Below are 25,986 nucleotides of genomic sequence, written 5' to 3' on the forward strand. Positions count from 1 at the left end.
TCCACCTGCTAAATCCTTTCTCTGCAATTTAAAGGTTGTTACATCACTAACATTTTCTGGTGTTGATTAAATATCATTATTCTGAAATGTTGTGACTACTTCCCACTTAAAAGATGCTGCTTAAGGTGCTTTTTAATTTCTGGTTTCTAGCAATCTTGCATCTTGATTGTCCCAGAAAACAGCTTAGAAGACCCTTCAGCCCATTTGGTCTGCACCATTCAGTGTCTCAACTTCCTCAGAAGCCAGAGGACATTTGACATTGTACTATATATGAAATGTCAAACTGGTGTGCTCACAAACAACCGGTCACTGCAGCTTGGTCCATTTGACCACAAACTTGAACTTGATTCCTGCATTAAACTTTTTAAAAAATTCTCCTCACATTCCCATCGATACCATGCCAAATTCTTCCACTCATGAATGTATTAGGAACAATCACTCCATGATGAATTAACCCAACAACCTGCATACCTTTGGCATGTAGTAGGAAATCTGAGTACCCAGAGGAAACCACATGGTCATATAGACTGCACCCAAGGTCAGGAATGAACTCAGGCCACTGAGCCTAGAGGGTGCAGCTCTACTAACTGTGCCACTGTGCAGTATATATTACCATCTGAGGTCTTCTTCTTTGGCTTGGCTTCGCGGACGAAGATTTATGGAGGGGGTAAAAAGTCCACGTCAGCTGCAGGCTCGTTTGTGGCTGACAAGTCCGATGCGGGACAGGCAGACACGATTGCAGCGGTTGCAAGGGAAAATTGGTTGGTTGGGGTTGGGTGTTGGGTTTTTCCTCCTTTGCCTTTTGTCAGTGAGGTGGGCTCTGCGGTCTTCTTCAAAGGAGGTTGCTGCCCGCCAAACTGTGAGGCGCCAAGATGCACGGTTTGAGGCGTTATCAGCCCACTGGCGGTGGTCAATGTGGCAGGCACCAAGAGATTTCTTTAGGCAGTCCTTGTAGCTTTTCTTTGGTGCACCTCTGTCACGGTGGCCAGTGGAGAGCTCGCCATATAACACGATCTTGGGAAGGCGATGGTCCTCCATTCTGGAGACGTGACCCATCCAGCGCAGCTGGATCTTCAGCAGCGTGGACTCGATGCTGTCGACCTCTGCCATCTCGAGTACTTCGACGTTAGGGATGTAAGCGCTCCAATGGATGTTGAGGATGGAGCGGAGACAACGCTGGTGGAAGCGTTCTAGGAGCCGTAGGTGGTGCCGGTAGAGGACCCATGATTCGGAGCCGAACAGGAGTGTGGGTATGACAACGGCTCTGTATACGCTTATCTTTGTGAGGTTTTTCAGTTGGTTGTTTTTCCAGACTCTTTTGTGTAGTCTTCCAAAGGCGCTATTTGCCTTGGCGAGTCTGTTGTCTATCTCATTGTCGATCCTTGCATCTGATGAAATGGTGCAGCCGAGATAGGTAAACTGGTTGACCGTTTTGAGTTTTGTGTGCCCGATGGAGATGTGGGGGGGCTGGTAGTCATGGTGGGGAGCTGGCTGATGGAGGACCTCAGTTTTCTTCAGGCTGACTTCCAGGCCAAACATTTTGGCAGTTTCTGCAAAGCAGGACGTCAAGCGCTGAAGAGCTGGCTCTGAATGGGCAACTAAAGCGGCATCATCTGCAAAGAGTAGTTCACGGACAAGTTTCTCTTGTGTCTTGGTGTGAGCTTGCAGGCGCCTCAGATTGAAGAGACTTCTTCAATCTGAGACCATCTGAGGTATTAATCTGTTATTTATGCACGTTGCACCAAAACAGTTCAGAAAATGTCACTGATTGCTATAGGAACACAGATACAAAAGATGAATTGCAGAAAGTCAAATTAATACAAAATTATAATAAAGTAAATGCAAACAGGCTTTTTCCACTGAGGTTAGGTGAGATTAAAAAAAAACTAGAGGACATGGGTTAAGAGTGAAAGGGGAAAAGGTTTAAAGGAAATACAAGGGGAGCTTCTTCACACAGAGAGTATGGAATATGCTGCTAAATGATTTGATAAATGCAGACTCAATTTTGATATTTAGGAAAAAATGTTGACAGTATATGGATGGGAGGGGTATGGAGGGATACGGTCAGCTGCAGGTCAGTGAGACTAGGTAGAAAAATAGTTTGGTACAAACTAGAAGGGTCCAAGGGCCTGTATCTTTGCTGTAATGTTCTATGGTTCTGATAAAGACAATTATAAATAATGTTAAAAGCTCTGATATCTGACAATGCTTCATTTAACATTTTGTAGATTTACAGACTATATATGCCACTTGACAACAGGCCCTATATCCATGACAATGATCTAAAAAGTCTGTCAGTTTTGCTACTTGGATCCACCGTTCCATGGAAAAATAAAAGATTGGTAGCTATATGGAGGAAAAGCAGAACCTTACTTTCACCAATAAGATGGAGATGGGCCTGTAATAAATTTCACGGTGCCTGGAATAAACAGGCCAACTGGAGGACATACATTCAACCAGAAAAGGCCAAAAGATCATCAGGAGGGAGTGAGGACAGGGGATTGAAATGTTACCAAGTTAGGAAGCAGATGGGAAAAGATGGTGATTTTTTTTCCTCTCTCCAGGGACACGAGTCTTTGGAATGCTCTTTCTCAATGGGTGACAAAAACAAGGTCTTTGGACATTTTTAAGGTAGGTCAGACTCGCCAAAGCAAATAGCGCCTTTGGAAGACTACACAAAAGAGTCTGGAAAAACAACCAACTGAAAAACCTCACAAAGATTAGCGTATACAGAGCCGTTGTCATACCCACACTCCTGTTCAGCTCCGAATCATGGGTCCTCTACCGGCATCACCTACAGCTCCTAGAACGCTTCCACCAGCGTTGTCTCTGCTCCATCCTCCACATTCATTGGAGCGACTTCATCTCCAACGTCGAAGTACTCGAGATGGCAGAGGCCGACAGCATTGAATCCACGCTGCTGAAGATCCAACTGCGCTGGGTAGGTCACGTCTCCAGAATGGAGGACCATCGCCTTCCCAAGATCGTGTTCTATGGCGAGCTCTCCACTGGCCACTGAGACAGAGGTGCACCAAAGAAGAGGTGCAAGGACTGCCTAAAGAAATCTCTTGGTACCTGCCACATTGACCACCGCCAGTGGGCTGATCTCGCCTCAAACCGTGCATCTTGGCGCCTCACAGTTCAGCAGGCAGCAACCTCCTTTGAAGAAGACCACAGAGCCCTCCTCTCTCACAAAAGATAAAGGAGGAAAAACCCAACACCCAACCCCAACCCACCAATTTTCCCTTGCAACCGCTGCAACCGTGTCTGCCTGTCCCTCATCGGACTTGTCAGCCACAAATGAGCCTGCAGCTGACGTGGACATTACCCCTCCATAAATCTTCGTCTGAAGCCAAAGAAAGAGATAGAGGTTTGATAAGCAAAGGAGTGAAAGTTTACGAGTGGTAGGCAGGTAATAATCAGATCATACAGTAGGTATGGAGGGTGCTTTTACCAGGATCATGACTGAGGGCATAGCATTGCATTCCCATCCATTCTCAGAGGACAGAGCGACTCCTGGAATGGCTAGAAACTCAGTGTGACGTTGCCATGATCAATCCTGTAACTGCATGGGTTTTCTCTGGGGGCTCCGGTTTCCACCCACTGTTCAAAAACATACTGGGGGCTGTAGATTAATTGGGGGTAAATTAGGCAGCACAGATTCATGGGCTGAAATGGCCTGTTACTGTACTGCACGTGTAAATTTAAAAAACTTTTTCAAACTTTAAATCCAAAGTTAGTGTTGATGAGTAGTGACTTATTTGTAATACTTGAGTACGCAAAATTAAACTTCTCAGTGTACCTTGATACGCATGACAATAAACTAAACCAACTAAAGTGTCTAAGAAGCCTACTCCTAATTTTTTTTTCATGTGCCCAGTCTCCTTTTGAAATCCCATCAGTGATCTATACACAGAAAACTTCCTTCCTCTAATTCTGACTGTGAATCTGTGTTGTTAGCCGAAGACACATTCATATGTCAGTGTGCCACAAATGATCAATTAAACGTTCCTTGCAATGATATTTTGGCATCAATTTCCTCACAAAATTCACTCACAGGCCATCGTCAGGACACCAAAACCTTCCAGGAGAATTTTCTTTGTCAGAATCAAGCAGAAGTAATGAAAACACAGAAGTGTTTGGCCACGAGGACCAATGCTTGAACTAGTGACCTTCACCACACAGGAAAGGGTGAAAATTGATTGGCGCATCTGATTGCTTAGGAACAGTTTATTCCATCCATTATGTGCTGTTCACCTGTCATGAATGCACCTTTGTTCCACATTTGATGCTCACACAATTCTCATTTGTTTGCTTTTGTGTTTCAAAACAAGCTGGCGGAAATCTTGTGTGTGGAAGACTGGAGACTATTTCTCTTTGCTTAGGATTATCAACTTAGCTTATCAGAACACTAGTGACAGTTGAAAGGAACAATGTAAATCAGAAACAAACTGTTACCTGCACTTAACCTGTATTATTGTAATACTAATCCTTCCTTCCCCCCCCCCCCCCAAGGTAAAAGAAACTTAAGAACTGAGTGCTTAAATATATGAATTATTACACACTGATGCCTCACAGTACAGTTCTTGGTCATTCAAAGGCTGGTAAATCACATTGTTTTGTCAAAGTCATTAATTTTTCTGTTGAGATCTGGAATATAGAGGGGTCTGGGAATATTAGCCGCTTTCAGGTAATCGGACGCAGATAATGTGCCAGCAGACGTGGTTGGGGGAGTGCAGCTGGGACATTCAGGTGGCCACGGAGACGACGCCTTTCTGTCACCTGAACTTGCCGGCTGAAGGAGAGCCGCATCCGAGAGAACGCTGGCTCCTGTGGACTGTGGCCGTAGTCCCACTGCTGCTTTCAGGTGCAATGGGGGATTCTCCGAGCCAGAGAATACACCTACAGGAAGAGTGCTCCTCCTGGCTGGGTTCTCCACTTTTAGGCGGCCACCCGACAGCCGCTTTGGGGTAGAATAGGCGGCTTTACAGTCGGGTATTCTGGCCACCTGAAAGAGGCTATGGAGAGGTCTGGGAATATAGAGAGGTCTGAAGCCTTGTTGCTCATGGGTGCGAATTTAGGATCCACTACTTGAAGGCAGGATTGGGCAGAGGATGTGTCAAGATTTAGCTAAGCAGGGCAGAGAACATGAAGTTGTAAGGTCTGAAAACAGCCCTCAAGCCCTAATGTCTGAGAGTATAGTGCGATGTACACGGTCATAACAGAGTGGCTCTGGAGGACTTTGCAGCCACCAGTGAATATAGGGCACCTGTTACTTTAACCTCCTCCTTAACTAGGAGCCTCTAATGTTGCATTCACACACACTGGAGCCCTTGTACCATTCTTCCACATTTCCTATGTCAGACTGACTTCTTTCAGGATAATAAACTTCAACAAGAGGTAGGCAGTAGTTTTCCTGGAGCTGCCTCTTTTCACCCGAGTGCACCCAACAGATCAGATTAGCCAAATGTTAAGGTCATTAAACTGAGGTAGCATGAAGCCAGTCCAATTGGCATACCACAGAAATGAATTAAATTCCTTCATTTTATGCGCTTTTGATTTAATTATCCATTTATGCATGTCTGTGCAAAAGGAGCCTTCCACAACAGGCAAAATTTAGATTACAAAATAATAATCTCTGAAAATAAATAAAACAAATACAATAGTGAGTTGGAGATTATAGTTAAACTCTTGAGGTTTGAGAACCATTCACAATAACCTTATTTCTATGGAATATCTTTATAGTAAAACATCTCAAAGCAAATCACAGCTACATTATCAGATAACATTGGCCACTGAGTCACAGAAGCTGGCAACAAAACCTTGGTCCAAGAAACAGCTCTAATGAAGCAAGCAAGAGAGGTAGAGGGACAAAGGTTGAAGAAAAAAATTGAGTTCATGGTATGCTTATAGCTGATGGAATTCAACTGATAATCGTTCAACATCATTCATGGAATACGAATCCTCATTGATTGATTAGATGCTGCATTGCAAACAAATAAAATTGCTAAAATAATATCAGCATTTACTCTCAATGTTCAATTTCATTGCAAAGTTACTCAAGACATCACCTCCATGCACTCTGCATTTGAATCACTCAGATGATGGTATAAATAGTTCAGAAACTGGTTTTGCCTTTGGTTAACAAGTCTACAGAAAGTTGTGAAATCAGAAGATTAGAGAATGAGGCATCCTTCACAACCCTACAGTAATAAATAAGTTGCAAGCAAAATCAGATCCAAGCAGCCAAGGAGAGTTTAACAAGAAGATTCCAAACACCAGAGCAAGACTAAAGCTTCTCAAAAGGGGAGAAATTGCTTTGCCAATCAATGGAAGCTGACAATCAGGAGTATTAGAAATATTTCTTTCTTTGGCTTGGCTTCGCAGACGAAGATTTATGGAGGGGGTAAAAAGTCCACGTCAGCTGCAGGCTCGTTTGTGGCTGACAAGTCCGATGCGGGACAGGCAGACACGATTGCAGCGGTTGCAGGGGAAAATTGGTTGGTTGGGGTTGGGTGTTGGGTTTTTCCTCCTTTGCCTTTTGTCAGTGAGGTAGGCTCTGCGGTCTTCTTCAAAGGAGGTTGCTGCCCGCCAAACTGTGAGGCGCCAAGATGCACGGTTTGAGGCGTTATCAGCCCACTGGCGGTGGTCAATGTGGCAGGCACCAAGAGATTTCTTTAGGCAGTCCTTGTACCTTTTCTTTGGTGCACCTCTGTCACGGTGGCCAGTGGAGAGCTCGCCATATAACACGATCTTGGGAAGGCGATGGTCCTCCATTCTGGAGACGTGACCCATCCAGCGCAGCTGGATCTTCAGCAGCGTGGACTCGATGCTGTCGACCTCTGCCATCTCGAGTACTTCGACGTTAGGGATGTAAGCGCTCCAATGGATGTTGAGGATGGAGCGGAGACAACGCTGGTGGAAGCGTTCTAGGAGCCGTAGGTGGTGCCGGTAGAGGACCCATGATTCGGAGCCGAACAGGAGTGTGGGTATGACAACGGCTCTGTATACGCTGATCTTTGTGAGGTTTTTCAGTTGGTTGTTTTTCCAGACTCTTTTGTGTAGTCTTCCAAAGGCGCTATTTGCCTTGGCGAGTCTGTTGTCTATCTCATTGTCGATCCTTGCATCTGATGAAATGGTGCAGCCGAGATAGGTAAACTGGTTGACCGTTTTGAGTTTTGTGTGCCCGATGGAGATATACAGTAGTCTGATATCCCACTGTATTCACCAAATCAAAACAGCAGTATCGTGTTGAGTTGTAATTCAATATGTTCTGAAAGGCAGCCAACTTAAACATCACTACAAACAACTACCTTCATATTCTCAGCATGTCAAAAAGAAATAGTCATGAATTTCTCTTCTCACCTTCTCACTTTCCATTCCCTTCATCCTGAAGTTTCTGGATTGTCATAGGAAGCAATTGTGCAGGCATTACTCAATCTTCAGCATCGTGCCCAAGTGACTATCCCCCAAGTCTGTATTTAACCAGTGAATATCATCAGCTTGCTACTCAGGTAGGACTGTCAACTCTGGATGGTTGCTTTTAGGCAGCTTTCATCATGAGCCTAACCAACCCATCCACTGCTCTCATTTGTCATGCAGCACTAGAGTATAAAGAGGAGTCAACCATTCAATCCTTCGAGTATATACTATCATAGTCGATATATTCTTGCTCCCTTTCCTTGCTACTTGATGCATTTTGTGTCCATCTAACATCTTAAATAAATTCAGTGCCTCAGCCTCCAAGGCTCTCAGTTGGGGAAATTTCCACATGTTCGCCACCCCCAGGTAAAGAAATTCCCCATCGTCTGAGTCCTACAAGTTTTTCCCCATATCCTGATATGGTTCTAGACCCCACAACCCCTCATTATTACCAAGGCATTCCACTTCCCAGCATGCAGACTCTTTGAGACCCGATAGGATGATCCACAAATATCTTCATGCCCTTTTCTCATTTCTTTCGAGTTATCTTAATTCTTTAATGACAGGAATGTCCAATTTTAAACAGACAAATAAGGCAATGGAGGTCTTTAAAATTATTTGTTAAGTTGGTCATGGAGAATGCCAATGTGTCCAGGAGGAAACGCCAGGCCACTGGCAGCTATTCTAACTGCTGCTCCCAGATACAAAGATATAGTTAAGAAGTCTTTATTGGCACATGACACATGGGAATTGAGCACAGGGGCAGGGTATCCAACTCAAACCCAAAGATATTGAATTTGCGCCCTCAATTCTCACGCACGAGCCAACTGAACTCCAATACGCAAACCCACCATAAATATGCCAAAGACTCATGCATGCACATAGGAATCAAGATGGCTGCACCCAGTCTATGGACACCAAGACGCTGACTAACAAGGTAAATACGTGCCCTGTATCCCTGTTATAGTTTGTCAAATACAACAAACTGTATAACACACACATTTTTTATTTTTAATTGGTCATATGTGTGGATGGACGCAAGTCACATAGGTCGCAAGTGGGGGAGTACCTGCATTGAGTTAAAATTCCTCAGCCTTGGGCTGGGTTCAAATTAGTCATGGTCTGCTATACCCGAGCATATCTATAGTAATGGATATCCAGGTCATTTGGAAAATAGTGTCTACCTAATGATATAATTCTTTAATGAAAGAACATGGAGAGTTGATGAGGTAAGGATGGACTTTAAAAATATGTTTCATAATGGGCACCATCAAGATTAAAGGCTGATGAATAAAAGACCATATAGCAATATGGAGAGAAAATTGGCTAAGTTACAGGAGATGGAGGGTAATGGTGAGAAATTATTTTTCAGACTGAGGGGAAGTGTACAATACCACCACTTTTTAAAAAAACATTTTAATGATGTGGATAGTGTGTGGGAATGGCCAGATAGATGGCAGATAAAATTTAATGCTGAAATGTATTACATTTTGATTGTAAAAATGAAAAGAGACAAATGTAAACCAGAGGGGATAAGTGTAAAAGTGAGTGGAAGGGTAGAGAGATTTGTGGGCATCTGTGCACTGATTTTTGGAAGTGGCAAGGCAGGTTAAGAAAGTGGGTAAATGCCATATGGAATCCTGGATACCAATACATGATCATGCAAGAACACGCATAAAGTCATGACTAATCTTTATGTGACCCTGGCTCACTGCAACCAGAGTATTATGAATAGTACTGGGCTTCATACTTTAGGAAGGTTATGAAGGCTTGAGAGAGAATGCAGTAGAGATTTACCAGAATGTTTTCAGAGATGAGGGTCTTCAGTTAAATGCAAAGGTGGGAGAAGGAGGCATTGGTCTCCTTTGAACAGAGAAGATTGTGATGGAATGTAATGGATGCATTTAAAATCATTAAATGTATAGTCAGAGCAGAGAGATAGGTATGTGTGCACGTGCACACATGGGAGGGGGGGAAATAGGAAGATCATGTTATATATTTACATTTAAGTGGTTATATATTTACATTTAAGGAAAGACTGGATAATTACATGGAGGGGAGAGGATTGGAGGAGTATGGACCAGGTGCTGGTCAGTGGGACTAGGAGGGTGGGGATTTGTTCCAGCATGGACTAGTAGGGCCATACTGGCCTGTTCTGTGCTGTAAGTGGTTATATGGTTATATGTTGTTCGTAGGTGCTATCTTTAAATTAGCAATATTACTTCACTGATCTTTTTCCACAGACTCATCGGATACTAAATTTCATAGACTACTGAGAAGGTTCCTAATCTCTTGACAGCAGTTAATTGGTAGACAGATTATTGGCAGACAGATTGAGAACCAGGGAATGTGAAAAAAAAGGTTATCAATTAGAGTCAAAAGTAAAAATAAATTTATTTTACATGATAATTTTACATTATGCGATTTTAAAAATTCCATGATACTTTTAGTTCTTCTATCAAACACCTTTATTCTACATTCCCTAGTTCTTCATCTGCCAATGAGATTAATTTCCCTCTCTCTACTCTTTCATAATTTTAAAGTGGATATTGTCAGGGACAGTGGAGGGAGATTCAATTCCAGCATTCAGAATGGAGCTGATAAGTATCTGAAAGAATTTACTGACTGTATGGATAGGGCAGAGGAGTGGGAAAAGCTGGACTGCTCTTATATAGAGTCAGTTCATAGAACCATACAAAACAAACCTTTTCCATGATGTAACTATCCTGTGATTGTGATGGAGTTCCTGAGTAACAATTGCACAGGCCAGATGGGCCAACCAGACTGTTTCTGTATTGTGAAATCTACATAAACACCAACAGCACAAATCTCAGGAGATGCCTCCGTTTCTCAGCCTCCAACACGGAGGGTAACTATTATCCCAGCTAGAAATCAATTATAGCAGCTAACCTGCTTTAATCAACTGAATGTTACAGCTAATAAAGAAACCCTCAGGGGAAAATAAAAGGAGTTCCTGCCACCCTGGGTCAGCCATTTACTTTTCCAAGTGGTGAGATCGGAAAGTCATGTGTTGAATTGTAGGATAAAATAGTTTATTTTGAGGTCAATTACATCATGCAGCTCTGCCATATGATGTCATGACAATACCAATTGCCATAACTCTTTGACAAAGCTAATTTTTCAGAAAAGATTCCTTTGGTAGGCACAAAGAATTTTGCTGAGGTTTCCCATGTATTTCATGATAAAATAAGAAATAATTTTCTCTCAAAAGCAAAGCAAAAAGAGAAATCTTAATAACACAGCCATAGATTATGGAACAATGGTATTTAGTCACCAATATTGCCTGTGTGTGTATATACACAGAAGAAACCAATGGGGAGGGAGGAGATCATGTTCCATAAATCTTCGTCCGCGAAGCCAAGCCAAAGAAGAAAGAAGAAAGATTACATCACTAACCATTTTACACAGACTCATCTGATACTAAATTTCATGGACAATTGAGAAGATTCCTAATCTCTTGCTAGAAGGCAGTGCTTTGCCGCTCAGTGAAGCAAAGATGTAGGAGTGTCTGGTCCTGTTATGTTTCTAAGAAACATCCAATATAATTCCATACCACCCTTGTTAATTTTTAAGAGATTATAAATAATTGGCAAACACCTCAAACTTTTAATTTAAAACCTTTACGGACATGAACCAGAAAGTGCTTCCAGAGCACATAGCATTCAACCAGGTAAGTGACCTCCACTGTGGTGGGAATTGAGTCCATTCCTCAGAATCAGACGGTTATGGGTTTGGGTTTCACTCCAGAGATTTGAATGCATTGTTCAGGTTGACAATTAAGTGCAATGCCATAAATGTTCTATCATTCAAATTAGTTATTAAATCAAATAATTAGTCAGAGATCCCGCCGTAAGATCTCAAAAACATGCTGACGAGTCTCCTGGTGTCCTGATTAATATTTATCCCATAAATATAACAATTGTCTGATTGTTAACTCATTACTGCTCATACAACATGCTAAGTGCAAATGAAGAGAAATCTTGAAAGATGTAATGAAATTACAACTCCTCTTTTTCTCAACCTAATAAGTCTGTTGGGAAACAGAATTGAATCCTTTGAAGGGTTTGTTGCTTACCATCTGCCATTATTCATTTCTCAATATAATAGTATTTAATTTTTAATGCACATACTAACATCAAATCTGTGTGTTTATCATGTATATGAAAGAGTGAGTGCATGCGCATGTGTATGCACAAGAGAGATGTACGAGAGTGAGAAAGAATGTATGTTTAAGATAGTGTGTATGTACGCGTGTTGCATGTCTGTGAGGGAGGAGTGCAGGTGTCAGAAAGAGGGAGACTGTATGTAAGTGAAGTAATTTTTTAGAGAGAGAATGTGTTTGGGAGAGAAAGAGTGTGAACACACGATATCGAGAGAATGTGTGAGAGAGACAGTGCCAGAGAAGGAAACATGGAGAATGAATGCATATGTGCTTGAGTGAATGAGTATGTTGGAAAGAGCGCCCGGGAGTAATTTAATATGTGACCATGTATGCGATTTAAATGTGCCAGTGTACGTGAAGGAGAGAGTGTGTGAGAAAGATACAAGACCATGTGCCAGTGTGTGACTAAGTGAGTGCATGTAGCACGTCCAGCACTGCTCTTTCTTGTCTGCATTCCTATCTGTAATCTTGGACATGTTGTCTCAGTATTCCAGTACAATTACCAGAAAACCCAGCATTTCAAACAGCCAGCAACTGAAGTGCACGAGTTAGAAGTAGCTCAACTATCGGAATAAAGAGTTTGGTTTAATTATTCCCCCCCCCCCCCCCCACCCCCTCTCTTGAGGATAAATGGACAAAAGCTATCTTGGCATCTTTTGCTGCCACAGATTCAATTTCTGTTTTTACTCTGCAAGGGATCTCACAGCTGTTTTCAGTCAGGACAGTTTTAAGGAATATCTGTGCAGGGGTCACACCCAAAAAGCTTCAGCCAAATTAATTACATGATATGCTTGTGTATCTTGACAAGAAAATTCATCAGATGCTTGGTAAAGTGCCTCATATGACATTCTTAAAATATGACTGAACTGTTATCAATGCAGATCCTTTCATATTTTGATTCCCATCAGTTGGGCCAATAAAGGACATTTTAGTTTAGTTTAGAAGCAGTAGTCTCATTGAAACTGAAGATATTTATCTGATCATGGAGCATATCTTGGAACTCACTGGATTTCCCCTGGACTCTGGTAATTTATAAATGTTCCCAGGGTCCTGATAACTTGATTGCGAAAATAACCACATGTAATTAGAAACATTCTGTATCCAGTTTCCATTTTTCAGGGATGTACAAATATACAAATGAGGATCTGGAGTAACCCATGAAGCCCCACATGCTCTCTCGACCTTTGAATAAAGGGTTTAAAGGTTCCTTTTATTGACACAATAATAAATTAAAAATGTAATGTTCATGATACATCTCAACTTTTGTCTGCAGTAAGCCAAAGAATCGCCATGACCATTGCCTGACGCCCCTTACAATAAGAGAAAGAAAAAGCAAAAGACACTGAGTATTCATGGATTCACTCCAGAAGTCCTGTAGTCTCTGCAGCTCCACAGACTCCAGTTCAAACTAAAGGCAACCTGAGCTCCAGATCCAAACCTCCATTTTGATCAGGAAACCTTCAGAGCCCCAGGACTTTCAGAAGCCCTTCTTGCCCTCAGCCCCCTCTCAAATCTGGATTCTGACACCTGGTTCCCATGAGCCTGTCTTCAGCAGCCCACAGCCTGTGTGAGTCCCCTGACCACATATCACCAGCAGTCTACTACCCAAGTGAGTCCTCTGACTGTGTTGACAACAGCCCACAGCCTGTGTGGGTCCTTCAGCTGCTGAGACCCTTGATGGTCCACTGCTGTGGTCATCATCCTGTAGGCAGGCTAGTCTCCTATGCTTCTCCTTCTCAATGAGGAAGGGGGGTAGGAGGGAAAGGGGGAGGTGGTGTTCTCCCCATTTCTGGTCCTCTGCTTCCCCAGAGAATGCAGCCCTCTTGGTAATGTTGCCCAGCACAGGAGCTGCCATCTTGGGAAAAGACCCATGGTGGCACGATTTTAAAAAAAAACACCATCAGCTCCTTTCACAAGCCTGTACGGAAAAGTCTGTAGGGAACCGCTGGCATTAGAACTTGACAGATAGAACCTGCAGGGCAGCGCTGCGTCTCCACTCCCTTCCCTCCTGGGTCCACACCAGCGGCAGTGCTGTAATTACAGCAGCTCTGGCAGTGCTGCCATTCCTTGGGCATGGATGACCATTTCTCAAAGTTATGTTCCTTTATTGGGGATCAGATTCCAACCTCAAATTACAGTCGACAGTAACCTTTTGGCCCATTGCTTACCATCTGCCATTATTCATTTCTCAATATAATAGTATTTAATTTTTAATGCACATACTAACATCAAATACATGTGTTTATCATGTATATGAAAGAGTGAGTGCATGCACATGTGTATGCACAAGAGAGAAAATGTACGAGAGTGAGAAAGAATGTGTATGTTTAAGATAGTGTGTATGTATGCGTGTTGCATGTCTGTGAGGGAAGAGTGCAGGTGTCAGAAAGAGGGAGACTGTATGCAAGTGAAGTAATGTTTTAGAGAGAGAATGTGTTTGGGAGAGAAAGAATGTGAACACACGATATAGAGAGAAAGTGTGATATGGCCCATTGCATATCAGTAGATGGCCCATCCATCTATCTCTGCCTTAAAAATTAGAGATTCTGTCTCCACCCTCATGATCACCCTGAGGTAAAATAAAATTCATCTACTTTCTGTCCAAGATGGATGATTTTATTTTTAAACCCCAGTGATATGTACTCTCAATAGTGGAAATTTCTCTCCACATTTATCTTGTCAAGGCCTTTCAGGATCCAACGCATTTAATTAAGTTGTCTGGATAGTCTTTAAATGCTGTACGCACCATCAGCCATGCAAAATCATCTCTCCCTCCTCTTACTGAAGCAGTAAGAATCAGGAACATGAATAAGACATCTACTCCTCTAAGTCTATTTCACATTCAATAAAATCATGGCTGATCTTCCATTTAACTACATTGTGCCTTTAACATCTAATTCCTTTTACATCCAGAAATCTATAGTTAAACAAAGTCTACAAACAAACGCTGGGGTTAGGTGCAATACCCAAAAATGCTGGAGAAAGTTTGCAGGTCATGCACCATCCAGTATTAGTTACCCTTTACATTCTATGGGTGCTGCGAGACCTGCCAAATGTTTTGCCTGGTTCTTCTCACCCGAGGACAATTTGCCTTCCTGTAAGTGAAGAAAGTTCTCAAAAATTCCATTCAAAATAGCCTAATCCTTACTCCAAGACTGTGACCCCTGGTTCTAGACTCCCAAGCCAGAGGAAACATGCTGCTAGCATCCACTCCTGAGCCCAGAAAGAACTTTATAAGTTTCAATAAGATCATCTTTCATTCTAAACCCTAAAGAATACAAGTCTCATTGACTCAATTTCTCCTCATGTGAAATACCCACTATTCTTGGAAGCAGTCTAGTGAATGTTCACTGCATTCCTTTTATGGGAAGTAATCATTATTTCTACAAAGAGAGATCAAAATTGCACACATTACTTCAGATGCAGTGTGAAAATGCTTGGGAGAGCCAGGAGTGAATGAGAGAGAGACAGACAGAGAGACAGACAGAGAGACAGACAGAGAGACAGACAGAGAGACAGACAGAGAGACAGACAGAGAGACAGACAGAGAGACAGACAGAGAGACGTTCATGTTCTCTCTCGCTGTCTCTCTCTCTGTAGAAAGAATTGTGCTAGTTCTTAAAGTCTTTGTCCTTATTCCTTCTGCCTAAGCATATTAGTTCATGTCTCTCTGTTTGAGCTGGGTTGGCTGAATGGCTGATGAAGTTACAGTATGTAATACTGTATAGTTTGGCATAAAGGTCGACTCCCTTTTTTAGCCACATTTTGATGGTTTTATGGTATATCTGGCAACCCCCCCCCCCCCCACCCCCATTTTTTGGGCTGTTTGAGCCTCCCAGCAAAAACCCAATTTATATCAATCTATTTATTTATTTATAATTTTTTTTTTAAAAAACACACTAATCACCAAGGCTTATTCCTTCTTCAAGTTACTATATTCTTTATTTTCATTGAGGTGGCATCATTTTTAGGGTCATTAGTTTTCCTGAGGAAAATACTTCAAAGTATAGTTTTTAAGGATTTATTGTTGAGTTTTATATTATTGTGTTTTAAGCCACAAGGAATGGATATCCTGTTAGGTCATGATGAGTCATCGTACCATGATGAGAGTACAAATCACAGGATGGCATCCTACGTTAAATATGAGCTTTTCTACCTTTAATATCATGGCAATTAAGGTTTCTAAAAATTCTTTATTGGGGCATGGTTAATTTTCCTCAATACTCTTGGCCGTAAATTAATTCAATAGATCTCTTTTTGGAGGTAGATTGCACAAGGGCAGATCTAAAGTAGCATTGGTCATTTATCACCAATCACGCACATGTATTTTGTGTTTCCTGATGAGGCAGAGGAGACCATGCAGCCACAATGTCAATGCTCCTATTCCCTGTAGGAATATTCCCTCCTATTTTCCTGTAGCTATGCCCATCAATAACCGGATTCTCCACCAGGTGTAGTTAACCTACCAACAAGACTGTGGGAAGACACTAGATCACCTGTTGAAGCTCACACAAATACAAGAGAAAAGGCAAACTCCATATGAAGAGCATGAGAGGTCAGGATCGAACTTGATGGCAGGAGCTATCTGACAGCTACACTAAATAATGCATCACTTGGCTGCCCATTCAATCCATCTTTTGTCTTTTTACTGCTATATTTTAAATCAGAAATTTTATAAATTTCTATCATTGAGAAAACCACGTTGGCTGCGTGCTGACAGGTACCTTTACAAATTATAATGAGGCAATAATGAGTTAATGCCTTTCAGTTATGTTGCACAAGAAATAGTTAAATTGGCCAAGACTCTAGAAAATATCAGAATCAAAAAAACTACAGAGGCGCTGTGCACACCACTCAATGTGAAATTTCTTTTACTGACATTTATTTGCTGACACAAATTTAAATTCCTGGCAATCACCATCTCAGAGGACCTTTCCTGGACCTAACAAATGAATGTCATCTGAAGAAAAGCACATCAGCACCTCTACTTCCTCGAGTTTGCAGAAGTTTGGTACGAATCCTTGGCAAAGTTCCACAGATGTGTAGTGCTGACTGGCTGCATCACGGTCTGTTTTGGGAGCACCAATACCTCCGAGCAGAAAGCTCTGTAATTGGTGATGGACACAGCCCCGGACATCACAGGCAAAACTCTCCCCAACATTGAGAAAATCCACATGGAATGCTTCCGTCAGAGAGCAGTAGCAATCATAAAGGATCCCCACCACCCAGCACACGTTCTGATCTCACACCTGCAAACAGGAAAGAACCAACTTGAGTGCCTCAAGACTCATACCACCACGTTCAGGAACAGTGGCTACTCTGACAATAAATCTGAACTTTGAATGAAAAGCCTGGGGTTGAAAATGAGCAAATTTATTAAACAAGCTGTTGGAAGAAATAAACTAAATGACAGAGTGGTGTTTAATCCCACTTTGCTTTCCAGTCCAGATGGACCTGGTAGTGAGCACCTGCCCCATGAATCAATACCACCACCCCCACCCCCTCCCATTAGTGATCACTACACTGCCTGCTGCAGACTACAATATTCTCTCAAGATTATTCCTTCATAACAAGAATACTGCCCCTTCACACCCTCGGGGTTCACCAATGCATTCTCAGTCCCTTCCCACCACAACCCCCATACTCCAGAAGCTGTGCATCTGGGATTTGTCAAAAACTACAGAAGTTCTACACGTCTAGAATGACAAGCTTAAGGCACAGGCTACTCCTCTACCAGAGCACGACTTTATCTCAAGCAATTTCTGTCTAAGTAAGAGTTACACAAAAACTCATGGTAGAATATTAACTGGTTTCTTGACTGACGAACACCATTTTGAGTTTTGTTTCCCCATCAAATCTTACTCACCTGATTCTCCATTTTGTTAGAAGTTGAAATACTCTTAAAGCTAAGAATGCAGGGCTGGTAGTTCCAAAATAGATCAATTCTCCTTCTCTCACGTACTCCCTCTAATTCAGCCTGCCCTGGTCCTTAGTGTGCTATTCCAGGAACTGTAGCTGAGAAAACTGAGTTCTTGTCCAGGCTCAGATCACTCCCACTTTGTTTAGGGTGTGTGTGTGTGTGCACTCTCTCTCTCTCTCTCTCTCTCTGCTAAGTGAGCAAGGCTGGCCTCAGTCTGACAGGTTTCCTTATATAGGTAAACATGACTCACATTCCAGTGGAGGGTGGTCGCTTTGAATCTGCCACTTTAACTCTAGAGATGCCAGGATGCCAAAGAGGAGAGGGGCTTTATAATGTGTGACCTTTCATATCACTGCAGCAGTCCTGGAAGCACTGATTATCACTTCTTAGAGATGTGGGAGCAATTTTGACTTCAGAAATCCAAGATCATATGATTCATTCTAATCTTGATCAGAAGCAAACTGTTTCATCACACTTTAATTCAACTGGATTTGAAACATGCTTAAAAAATGAGTTTAAAAATGAGATCACTGCAAAACATTTCCAACAAAAGGACACATAGGTAGAATGGAAAATAAAAGTAAGAAGGTGCTTTTTTGCAACTTCTAGAATTAAACATTCCTGCTGGAATAACAGCAGAAAACAAACATTTAAAAAATGAGCATTTACAGGTCTCATTGAGGTTAGACACTGCATGACTGAGAACAGTTTATAGTCCTGACATTGGCTAATGGCAGAAAACAACATTGAAAATCCATTGGGTCATTTGAAAGCATCACTCGTAAGCAAAGGCTTTGGCAGCAATGCAAGTGTTTCAGAGGTGGCTGGTTTCAGAACCAGAGTTTATGGTCATGAACAGGACATGAAATTCATTGTTTTTCAGTAGCTTCGCTGTGCAAATATTGCTCTAAATAACATTTCAAAAATAAATTAATGGTGCAAGGAAACCGGAGAAAGTCAGATAGTGGCTGAGATTTGATGGTTCCAATGGACAAGCCTCAGCCATCTGAAAGTCAACCGTTTAACCTGGTTGCTAGTTTCCAGTTTTATTGTTTGCTTAAGGATGGTTCCCCTGCTCCAAGTCAACCTGATATGGTGCAAACTTAGAATTATGTGGGAAAACTAGAAAAAAGGCTAGCCTTTACTCAATCCAAAATGCAGGAAATTCTGCAATGGAATAGAGTAGTGGTCATGAGAGGACTGGAATTTTGACCTCAGACTTGTACACCGAAGGTGAACCACCTGGTCATTGGACATTTTTAGGTCTGTATCAAGGGATGCAGATCAAAAGGCAGATAAATGAAAATGAGGATTCAATCAGACAGTAGAGTTAAACAAGAAAGTCTGCAGGTGGGTCGAGTGCAATACACAAATGTGCTGGAGAAGCTCAGCAGATGCTGATAATTTGGTTGTGCAGCCCAACACTGACGAACTCAGTAAATACCCAACTCTGGTCAAGGATGATTCAGTTTTAGAATGTTTTTCCCTCACCCCCCCCCCCCCCCTTCCCTTTTAGTCATTATTCCTCATCAACTGTAAGGAATAAATGATCTAGTAGTTATTACATTGCACTTGGCAGGATGTGCTATGAACAATATGAATGGGCTGAAGTCATGAAAGGAACGACCTATATAAATTCATGTATTTCTTACATAACATTATTATACAAAATATTTATTATATGAATGACCACAAATATATAACAGAAGAGAAAAAATACCACAAAAGTGTCTGGTATGTGAATTAAATTAGGGCTTCACAGTTAGCGCAACACAATTACAGTGGCAGTGACCTGGGTTCAAATCTAGCGCTGTCTGCAATGAGTTTGTATGTTCTTGCTGTGACTTGTGTGGCGTTTTTCTGGGTGCTCTGGTTTCCTCCCACCTTCCAAAATGCACAAAGTTGGTAGGTTAATTGGATGCAATGAGTGGCACGGGTTTCATGGGCTGGAGGGGCCTTCTGCTGTGTTCTATCATTAAAATTAAAAAGCCCATGAAACCAGAGGTAGCGTGTTTAGAATGGATTGAAAACTGCCTCAGAAGTTTGGAATAAATGAGTTATTTTCAGACTCTGAGGAGAGAACTAGTCAAATACCATAGGCATCAGTTCTGGATTTGAAATTGTTCACATTAATGACCTGGAGGAAGAAATAGTATGCAAGGTTTACAAACTTGCAAATTATATTTATGAAAATAGATGGAAGAGCACATGGTAGAAAGGATGTTTTCTTTCTTCAATGCGGTATAGATAGATTGTGTGGACAAAATACTGGCAAAAAGTGTTAGAATGTGGGGAAGTATGAGGTTATGCACTTTGGGAAGAGAAATAAAAAAATTATCATCATTTAGAGAGAATTGCAAGTATGTACAGAGGGGCCTAGGTGCATAAATGCATGAATCACAAAAAGCTAGGAGTTAGTTAAGAAGCCAAAAAGCATTTTGCCCCCAATTGCAAATAGGGAGGTTTCCAATGGAGCTATCAAAACAAAGCATATGCAATGTGCACAAAACTAAATACTGTGCAGTGCATAGGTTTAATGTACCATGTAGAACATGGAAGATTGTTAATCACTGTACAAGATTCTGTGCATTATATACAAGGTGCATTATTTAAGGTGTGGTGTACAGTATGCACATTTGTATTGCATAATTCATACCCTGCAATGTTCAAGATACATTACATCAGGTGTATCATGTGTAGTGTATAAAGTAGATTGAACTATAAAGATGCAATATTCACAATGCACGTGACAGTGTGCAAGGTCCAAAGTGCACTTTACAAACTTCAATCTAGTGTGCCGAGTGCAATACTAGGTATAGAGATTATAAATTTTAACATTAAAGTGTGAGGGCACATTAGACTTAAGATTTTTCCAACAGTTAATAGAAAGAGGATATTTAAATCATTATCTGAATGATCGTCATGTACATCATGAACTTTGTGAAATAAAGCATAACAGATAATTTGAAGTGAATCCAAATTCTTGGAAAGGAATTCACCATTTATCTTGCCAATTGAAATGTTTTTCAGACAATGTTGCTAAAGCCTAATCTCATAAAACATTTTGTGTGTAAAGCAGACAAGACCCTTCCTTGGTTAAAATAAACTGTTACATAAGGTGCTGATAAAGCTCGCTTTAATGAATAGTACTTTGAATGACATGACAGTTAAAGATTGGAAACCAACAGAAACTGAAAGGGAAATTCATTTTATGAACAGTCAAACAAATATGGTCAAATCAGGGGTAAAACTATCTAACCTGAAGAGGAAAGTTACCAGAACGGATCCTTCTGATTGGTGTGTGCCTATTTGAACTGTAGTTGAAGTATTTATTCAAAAGGTTATGAGAAACCAACAGGTTGAGAATTTTCTTCTGGTCTCGTCTTCTACCAGTCACTGATTTCTTACTGATAAATGTTTAAAAAGTTATTCTCAGGTTTCAGGAACACTTGCTGAATGCATTCCTTCTTTTCAGACCTTTGTAACATCTCCCTAGCTTTCCCAGATTACTTGCCTCTGCCTTTCAAACCCCTGCTGAGACACGAGGTGTGGTGGAGGTACAGTGTGGGGAATGGATCTTGAAATATCATTGACGAAAGATTCTTTGAAGTAACCTCAGAACCTGATGAAATCAAAACTTGGTGATAAATCTATATTGAACAGGAATATGTAGAAGCTTAGAAAGCACAAGTGAAGAACAGGGCCTGAGGCTCAAGACAAAACATCAATAGCATTTTAATATCTACATGATGTAAAAATAGACACTGATAAATTTTAAACGATGTTCTATGCTGTTTTATTCACACAAGTATTCAAAGATTTAATTATGATAGGTCATGTCCTTTGTATTCCCTGTATGGTACTTTACATGAAATCAAACTATTTTACAGGCAAGGACACACTCTTTTTAGAGTGTAATTCCCATCATAAACAGAGGCACTGCTGTCAATTTATGCTCAGTGTGATATCACAAGCAATGTATATTAATGGTTGGTTGAAGGATAAATTGTGGCTACGATGCTTAGACTTTGTTTTTTTCAAAAATGGTTATAGGTTTTATTGAAATGACACCCCAGCCTACAATACCACATGATCTCAGTTCAAAGCAGACATGTCAGCCTGGATTACATGCTTGTATCCCTCGAACATAATCAATTTATTAAAAGCAGATGTGCTGCTCAGTTATTCACTAATGCTCACGAAGGTTAACCTGCCAGGTGTAGCACATAAGCAACTAGATTTAGTATTTGCTCAAAACAGGCAACTCTTACTTCAAAGTGTGTGGACATGCACGCAGGTATTTGCGCGCGCGCACACACCCCAAACTAGAGAGGGCAGAAGATGCACAAGGAAATGCACGATGCAGTAAGATTACAAGGTATGAGGAAAGGATAGACAGTCAATGGGGAAAAATTGCAAGTGTAAGATTAAGGATTTAACTTGGGGTACTTGGAAACAAAATTGAAAAGGGTGATGAATCCAAGACTAATGGTCTTGTATTTAAATGCCCACAGTTTCAGCAATAAGGTTGATGATCTAGTAGCATGGCTGGAAATTGGCAGGTATGACATTGTGGCCGTCACTTAGTCATGCCTGAAGAAGTCAGCATGGCTCATGAGCCTAATTGAGTTTTTTTTGAGGAGGTTTAAAAAAAATTGATGAAGGTAGGGCAGTAGATGTGGTCTATATGGATTTTAGTAAGGCAGTTGACAAGGTCCCCAATGAGGACTCGTTCAGAAAGTCATGAGGCTGTGTGGATTCAGAATTGCCTTGCCTATAGAAAGCAGAGTGTAATAGTGGATGGAAAGTATTCTGCCAACAGGTCAGTGACTAGTGGATTTCTGCAGGGATTTATTCTAGGATCCCATTTCTTTGTGATTTTTATAAATGACCTGGATGAAGATGTAGACTGATGGGTCAGTAAGTTTGCAGATGATACAAAGGTTGGAGTTGTGGATAGCGTTGAAGGTTGTCGTAAGTGACAACAGAATACAGACATGATGCAGAGTTAGCTGAAAAGTGGTAGATGGCGTTCAATCCAGATAAGTGTGAGATGATGCATTTTGGAAAGTCAAACTTGAAGGCAGAGTACATGGATATTTAATGTGGAAGAACAATGGGATCTTGGTGTTCAAATCTATAGATCTCTCAAGGTTGCCACACACTTTGATCAGATAGTTAAGAAAACCTATAGTATGCTGGGCTTCATTAGTCAGTGGATGGAGATCAACTTAGAATAGTGTTCTGGTCAATTCGTTACAGGAAGGACATTGAAGGAGATTTACCACGATGTTACCTGGATTGGAAAATATTCCTTATGTGAAAAGATTAGTAGAGCCAGGGCTTTTCCTCTCTGGAGCGAAGAAGAATAAGAGACCTAATAGAGGTCTAGAAGATTATGAGAGGCATAGATAATGTGGAAAGCCAGCACCTTTTCCCCCCAAGTCCAGAGTAGCAAACACCAAAGTACATCAGTGCAAAGAAAGGCTTGTGGAGACCTCAGGGGTACATTTCACCCCCCCCCCCCCCCCCACCAAACAGAGTGTGGTGGATGCCTAGAATGCATTGCTAGGGTGGTGGTGGAGCCTGGAACAATAGGGGAATTTAAGAGACTCAGACAGTCACATGGATGAAAGAAATAGGTTATGAAGTAAGGTGGGTTTCATTTTTTTCCCCCGGTACAAAGTAAAACCCCTTGTGTCCAGCACTTATGGGGATTGGTAGCTAAGGATAAACAAATTTTCTGGTTGCTTGACATTGCATGTTACATGATGGTGAGGCACACCAATTTTAAACTTCTGTATTTTTTACCTAATTATTTTCTTTTTTTTTTATCCAGTTGCTTGAAGCTGTCAGTTACTTAACTCCAGATAGCAGGGGTTTCATTGTGTGTAGGTCAGCATAACATCATGGGCTTCTAGGCCTGTACGGTGCTGTATTATTCTCTGTTCCATGAAGATCACAGCTGGGAATTAAATATCCATGGAAGTGTAGTGTATAGGAAGGACAGAGGGATGGGGTGGTTCTGCTAGGTAAAAAAATCCCATGTAGTTACCCTTACTTGCCTTATCGCTAGAAGGGCCATATTGATGAGATAGAAAGATGCTGTCCCTCCCCCTCAATCTGATGTGATGGCATGTCTGACTTTGGGGGAAAAAAAATTAGATGCTCCACCAGTGAAATGAATCTCAATTTTGATTCTTTATGGGTTCTTTTCTCAATTATTTTCAAAAATGTAAAATTAACTATTTTTCTGGTTTATGTCCCCCATTTAATATCAGTAGTGGTCTGGCTGTGTTAAGCCAATAGCCTCTGTAGGGTGGGGTTAGACAAGTAGAATAGTTGTTTAATGTTTTGTTTTCCCATTTTTTAAATGTAACATTTGTATTATTCTATAAGATTTTATACTCGTGTACCATTTACATGATGAAATTAATAAGAATATTGAAAGATAAAAATGGAATTAAATTGTTGTAGAGAGGCGATATTGGACTCTGTGGGTAGAATTATGAAACAAGGATTAAAAAAAGTCCCTGATGGGAGTTTTATACAGGTCTCCAAACGGTAGCCAGGATGTGACATACGAACTACAGAGGGAGAAAAAGGTATACAAAATGGCAATGTTACATTACTCATTGGGGTTTAAATATGCAGATTGGTACCGAATCCCAAGAGATGGAATTTATAGAATGCCTTCCAAATGGCTACTTTGAACAGCTGGTGGCTGAGCCGACCAGGGAAATGGCATTTCTTGATTGGGTATTGTGTAAGGAACCAGAGTTGACAATGTTCATAATATGATATTCATCCTGCAATTTGAGAGGGAGAAACTAAAATTAGATGTGTCAGTATACCAGAGGAATAAAGGGAGCAACTGAAGTACGAAAGAGGAATGGGCCAAAGTTGATTGGAAAGGGTCACAGGCAGGGAGGATGACAGAGCAGCAATGGCTGGAGGTTCTGAGAGAAATAGGGAAGGTGCAGGATAGGTATATTCCAGTAAATAAATATTTGACTAGAAAAGTGACAGAACTGTGGCTGACAAGTTAAAATCAAAGTAAGAGCAAAAGAGAGGGCACACAAGGAAGCAAAAATAGAGGGAGCGAGGGGCGGGTGGGAAAGTGACCCATGGGCAGAGGGGGTGAACTTGTATTATGCATCATTGGTTGGGGGCAGGATCCTCCCCAAATTTCCAGGGAGGGCAAATACCCAGGATTTTGGACTACAATGTGGAAGGCCCATGGGCTCCCGAATTCCTGGGAATTTCACTGGGACAAAGTAGGATCACTGCTTCCCTGCAATATGAAAATGGCTAATGAGGACCTATTCCACCTCACACACAGCATCTTTCAGCTGCTCCCATCAGGGAAGAGATGCAGGAGTACCAGAGCGAGCACCACCAGGCTGAGGAACAGCTTCTTCCCACGGGCAGTGGGAATGTTGAACTACCAAAGGAACTAATTGCACAAACCATTTGAGATTCTCATAGTCATGAAACAATAGGTCTTTAATGGTATAAATGAAATGTGTCCTGGACATGAACAGTATTGTTTGTCTGTATGCAAGTTACATCTAGTTGTATGTCTGCGTGTTTTGCACCAAAGGACCAGAAAACACTTTCGTCAGGTTGTACATGTACAATCTGATGACAATAAACTCAACTTGATAGAAGAGCAGGGCTGTGATGGTAAGCCCAGTTTTGGACTCCTTATTTAAAGGAGGATATGTTGGTATTGGAGAGTCACAAGAATGATTCCTGGAATTAAGGGTTATGGCTCTTGGACTAAACTCCCTGGAGTTCAGAGGAATGAGGGGGACCTCACAGAAACATTTAGAACGTTGAAAATTTGATACCACGGGTGGCTGTGGAGGACAAGTCATTGAGTGTATTTAAGGCAAAGATTGATAGTCAAGGTATCAAGGGTTATGGAGAGAAGGCAGAGGAGTGGGGCTGTGTGGGAGAATACATCAGCTCATGATGGAATAGCAGAGCAGACTCAATGGGCCGAGTTCTCTACTGCTCCTGCATCTTATGGTCTTAAAAAAATAAAGGACTCCTACTCCAGGTTTGGACAAGACCATAAAATCAGAGAGCAGTGCAATTATGTGTTACATTGAACTTCCAAATGAGATTTCTAGACTTGCTTATGCAGTAATAGAAGAACAGACTAACCACAAGTTCACTTTCCAATCATACAATGACATTTCTTTGTTGATGTAGAGGTTTTCCACAATCCATAAACCTTGTGGATGCTTGATTAATGACAGTACTTCATGGCATCATCTCTGTGTCTATAGCTCAGGTTGATCTGTTACAAGCTTGGCCAACAGAGAAATTGCTTCAAGAAAATAAGTTTTTGTGTAGTGTCACAGGAAGAACATTATGGCTGGTTTTAAATATTGATATGCAATAAATAATTAATGAATTTTAGTGTCAATGTAACAAACTGTGCAAATCAAAA

The 25,986-nt window shown here is 41.3% G+C and overlaps 1 protein-coding gene and 1 long non-coding RNA gene across 3 annotated transcripts in view; one reads left to right on the forward strand and one right to left on the reverse strand.

Moving 5' to 3' along the window:
* LOC138738813 (E3 ubiquitin-protein ligase Midline-1) overlaps positions 1–25,986 on the reverse strand; it is a 297,248-nt gene that overhangs the window by 262,777 nt on the left and 8,485 nt on the right. Inside the window, exon 1 of one of the 2 annotated variants that reach the window (XM_069889802.1) lies at positions 17,472–17,675. The exons of the other annotated variant lie outside the window; for it this stretch is intronic. The gene's annotated coding sequence lies outside the window, so the exon portion shown is untranslated. Of the gene's footprint in view, positions 1–17,471; positions 17,676–25,986 lie in introns of those variants that run through there. 2 annotated transcript variants of the gene reach the window in all.
* Positions 1–25,986, forward strand: part of LOC138738814 (uncharacterized) — a 58,276-nt gene that overhangs the window by 2,107 nt on the left and 30,183 nt on the right. The gene's annotated exons all lie outside the window — the stretch shown is intronic.

This window comes from Narcine bancroftii, chromosome 7, assembly GCF_036971445.1.
Source record: "Narcine bancroftii isolate sNarBan1 chromosome 7, sNarBan1.hap1, whole genome shotgun sequence".
In the NCBI taxonomy this organism is placed as follows: Eukaryota; Metazoa; Chordata; class Chondrichthyes; order Torpediniformes; family Narcinidae; genus Narcine; species Narcine bancroftii.